The 5,000-nt window shown below is 41.6% G+C and overlaps 1 protein-coding gene across 3 annotated transcripts in view; it reads left to right on the plus strand.

The window, feature by feature from the left end:
* The window catches only part of LOC127000311 (nuclear hormone receptor FTZ-F1-like), a 116,842-nt gene that overhangs the window by 97,583 nt on the left and 14,259 nt on the right, over nucleotides 1-5,000 (plus strand). The window lies entirely within an intron of this gene.

The raw sequence follows: 5,000 nt of genomic DNA on the forward strand, positions 1-5,000 counted from the left end.
TAGTGCATCGCCTGGGTCGGTTAGTACACCTGTCCGTGGGTGCGGCAGGTGGGAAGTCGCTGTGGTGGACGCGGAACTGCTGAATAAGTGTCTCAAGGTGAGTCCAAACATTCTGGAGGCACGTGATTAGCCAGGTGACTCACTCCTCTGCAGACCTCACCACCACCACCATCACCCCCACCACCATCACCACAATCACCCCATCCCCACCACCACCACCCCCACTACCACCACCACCACCATTCATCCAGAGTCAGGAAGGTCGGTTATGCAGCATCAGCAGAGAGAGAGAGAGAGAGAGAGAGAGAGAGAGAGAGAGGAAAGGGAATGTGTATAGAGTAAAACAGTCGCGTCCTTGCCTAAACAGTCTCCTGATAGAGGTGGCTCAAGGCTGGCTCTCTCTCTCTCTCTCTCTCTCTCTCTCTCTCTCTCTCTCATGACAGACTTCACTCACACACACACACACACACACACACACACACACACACACACACACACACACACACACACTAACAAACACCAATACACAAACACACATTCACTCCTTAAAAAGAAAAACTTCACACATCAAAACAAAACACCAAAACAAACACACCATTCAAAAAACACAAAAGGATAATAATTAAGTCACCCTCGGCACAAAAATATAACATGGCAACCCAGAATGCAGGCCAGGACGGGCGGGGGGCGGGGCGCGGTGGGACCCGGCTAGGCCACCATGACCGGATTTCTGGCCCGCGGATCTAGGTCAGTGGTGCCAAGATCATGAGCTGCACTTTTTGGCTCTCCCACCCCTCCCTCGCCTCTTGCTACCCTCCGTCATCCTTCTGTCTAGCTTGGAACGCGAGATAAATCATAGGAAGAGAGAGACACAGAACCAGACTACAGAGAGTCCCAAGATCATGAGACGAACTTAACTTTTTGTCCTTCCTACCTATCCTATGTCTTTCCTACCCTCCTTTGCCTTTCCTAAACCTCCGTCATCCTTCTGTCTTGCTTGGAACGTGAGATAAACGATAGAGAGAACTAGGTTACAGAGTCTCAGTATCATGAAACGAACTTAACTTTTTGGCTGTCCTACCTATCCTGTGTCTTTTCTACCATCCCTTACCTCTTGCAACCCTCCGTCATCCTTCTGTCTAGCTTGGAATGTGAGATAAACAATAGAGAGAGATTGAGAGAGCTAGGTTACAGAGAGTCCCAGTATCATGAAACAAACTTAACTTTTCGGCATTCCTACCTATCCTGTGTCTTTTCTACCCTCCTTTGCCTTTCCTAAACCTCGTCATCCTTCTGTCTAGCTTGGACCGCGAAATAGGAAGAGATAGAGACCCGAGAGACACACAGAACCAGGTTACAGAGTGGCAAGATCACGAAACGAACTTAACTTTTCGGCATTCCTACCTAGTCTATGCTTTTCCTAACCTCCCTTACCTCTTACAACCCTCCGTCATCCTTCTGTCTAGCTTGAAAAGTGAGCTCAACAATAGAGAGATAGAGAGCACCAGATTAGAGAGAGTCCTATCATGAAACTACCTTAATTTTTTTGCAATCCTCCCTATCCTATCCCTTTCCTACCCTTCCTTCCCTCCTATAACCCTCCGTCATCTTCCTGTCTAGCTTGGAACGTGAGATGAACAATGCAGAGAGATAGAGAGCACCAGATTACAGAGATTACTGAGAAAGGCAAAATCAGGAGTCGCGCTGCACCTCTTGGCTCTCCCGCCCCTCCCTCGCCTGTTGCTGTCTCATGACACCACACCGGGTTACAGAGAGAAAAAGACACAGAATACAGAGATAGAGACCAGAGATGCATTTTTTCGGCCCTTCTACCCCTTCTTTATCCTTCTGTTTTGCTTTGAACGTGAGATAAATGTTATAGACAGATATAGAGCCTGGTTACAGAGAGACCCATAGAGATATAGACAGAGACGATAGAGGTCCAGGTTAGAGAGACTGAGACCGAAGTTAGAGAAATGGAGACCAAAGAGTGTGTGTGTGTGTGTGTGTGTGTGTGTGTGTGTGTGTGTGTGTGTGTGTGTGTTGACGTAAGTAAGGCTCGCGTCAAGCCTTCACTGAGATTAGACTTAATACACACACACACTTGAGAGAGAGAGAGAGAGAGAGAGAGAGAGAGAGAGAGAGTAAATAATCATGACGTCAACCCACTCTCTCTTCCTCTCTCCCCCTTCCTTACCTCACTTTCCCTCTCACTTGCACTCTCACGCATCAGAGAGAGAGAGAGAGAGTTGAAGGACACGGAAAGTAGCACTGTCAAACTTTTGTGTATTTTAGGCAATGGAAGGTTTATAAGGGGAAGGAGGGAGGGGGAGGCGGGGTAAGGAAGGGGGCGTGTGTGTGTGATTTGATAGGGGAGGAGGAGGAGGAGGAGGAGGAGGAAGGGAGGAAAGGGGGGTGGGGGGCGTTGGAGGAGGGGGAGCGGAGGAGGGGGGGGGGAAATGACGCAATTGAGACCTCATTCTCGTGTTGGTCAGTATGTCAAGGTTGTAGACACTCTCTCTCTCTCTCTCTCTCTCTCTCTCTCTCTCTCTCTCTCTCTCTCTCTCTCTCTCTCTCTCTCTCTCTCTCTCTCTCTCTCTCGGGTTACCTTACTGGGTGTTACCGCCATGATATTTTTAGGTCGTTTTCACTTTCCTTTGCCTTTTCTCTTTCGCTTCTCCGCCACGCCGCCAGAGGGCCACGAGAGAGAGAGAGGGGGGGGGGGGGGCGCCATTAGAATCATACGTTATTTTACTGATTGATGTCATTTCACTTGTGTACTCTACTACTTAATTGTGCTTGTTTACTTATTTATATTATTTATTTTACTTATTTACGTCATTTTCACTAATTATTTACCTTTCTGTTATCATTTACACCTTCAATAATTATAGGTCTTAAGAGAATGACATTTACGGAACACAACTTTTTTTATACTTATTTACTTATTCATTTTATTTATTTTGCTTATTTACGTCATTTTCACTAATTATTTACCTTTCTGTTATCATTTACACCTTCAATAATTATAGGTCTCAAGAGAATGACATTTACGGAACAGAACTTTTTTATACTTATTTACTTATTTATTTATTTATTTTGCTTATTTACGTCATTTTCACTAATTATTTACCTTTCTATTATCATTTACACCTTCAGTAATTATAGGTCTCAAGAGAATGACATTTACCGAACACAACTTAGAGAGTGGGAATTATTATATCGATCGCATTCATTATTATTACCGCGTCTTTATTTAGCGTCTTATTAAGGTTAGTTTATTATGTCTTTTATGTTTAGGAAGAGAATGAGGTGTAAACAGTTCCTTAATGGTGATACTTGTTCCTTCTCACCTTCAAATCCACTTGCTTTCCATCTCCAATTTTAAGGCTTCATTTACTGATCGTGTTGTTAGGTCAGGTTTTAAGTTTTTTTTTTTTTTTTTAACTAAAAAAAGATGCAGAAGTTCCTTAAAATTAATAATGTTCTCTTTTCACTTCACACTTTCTTGCCCTCTCCATTTTTTTAGAGTTACAGAGATTCGTGTCAGGTTAGGTTAGGTTAGGTTAAGTTCTTTTGTTTAACTAGAAAATAAGATGCAAATAGTTCCTTAATAGTGCTAAATGTTCTTTCTCACCTTCAAACACTTGCTATCCCTCTCCATTTTAAGAGTACATGATTCGTGTCAGGTTAGGTTAGGTTAGGTTAGTATATATGTGTAATAAATAAAATAAGATGCAAATAGTTAGATGCTAGATGTGTTCTTTCTTTCAACCTTCAATATTTTTCTTTTTTTTTTGCATGATTGATTCGTGTAGATTCGTTAGTTAGCTATATATATTATATCTTTTTTTAAATAAGAGTAAGTAAGATCCAAGTAGTTCACAACATATATCTATCAAATTCTCTTCTTTTTCCATGTATCGCTTTCAATAGTCTGTTTTTTAGGTCAGGTTAGGTTAGGTATAATATTATGTCTATCTAGTATAAAAGATGCAAATAGTTCCCTAATGGCGCTACAAGTCCATCTCTACCTCAAATTTCTCCTCTTTCTCCATGTATCGCTTTCAATGATCTGTGTTGTTAAGTCATTACTAGAAAATGAGATGCAAATAATTCCGTAATGGCGCTACGAGTCCTCATCTCCCTCAAATTCCAATCGCTTTCCGTCTCCAATTTTAGACTCCTTTTACTGATCGTGTTAGTAGGTCAGGTTAGGTTAGGTATAATAATATGTCTAACTAGTATAAAAGATGCAAATAATTCCATAATGGTGCAAATAGTTCCTTCTCTCCCTCAAATTCCACTCCCTTTCCCTCTCCATTTTTAGCCGCACTGTATCGCTTTCCCTGATCCGCTTTTGGGTCCTCGATGCGTCCGCTTATAGAATGATTATGGTAAAGGCTCTCCACTTTACGTGCCAACCCAACACGATCGAGGTAATAACTTGTGCTTAACGAGACTCTACGATCACCTTGACCTGCCATACCTCGTTTATTGAATACTTACAAAACACATTCCTCTTTTTAAACAGTTCCCATTGGCTATATATAAATCTCGCTGTTTTTTAGTGTAGTTTTGCGCAAAGGTTGTTTATTTGTATATGGGAAAGGAACACAAAGACTAAACGTTGCTACTTGAATACCTTTAAAGCACCCCTTTTTAAATGTATTCAGTCGGCCATAATATAAATCCTGTTGTTGTTGTTTTTTCCGAGAGGGTATTTTAATGCATATTGGAAAACAAAACGAAGACTATAGGAGTAGTTCTTGTTGTTTTTTGGTTGTTTTAACGTTATAACTCTTAGCAATGATATAGTAGTGACTGGGAAAGGAACGATATAGCGATGACGGAAAGGAAGGATATACTAAAGGAATTATATAGTAGTGACTGGGAAAGGAACGATATTGTAATGACGGAAAGGAAGGATATACTAAAGGAATTATATAGTAGTGACTGGGAAAGGAACACAAAGACTAAACGTTGCTTCTTGAATAACT

Source organism: Eriocheir sinensis, chromosome 18, assembly GCF_024679095.1.
Source record: "Eriocheir sinensis breed Jianghai 21 chromosome 18, ASM2467909v1, whole genome shotgun sequence".
Lineage (NCBI taxonomy): Eukaryota > Metazoa > Arthropoda > Malacostraca > Decapoda > Varunidae > Eriocheir > Eriocheir sinensis.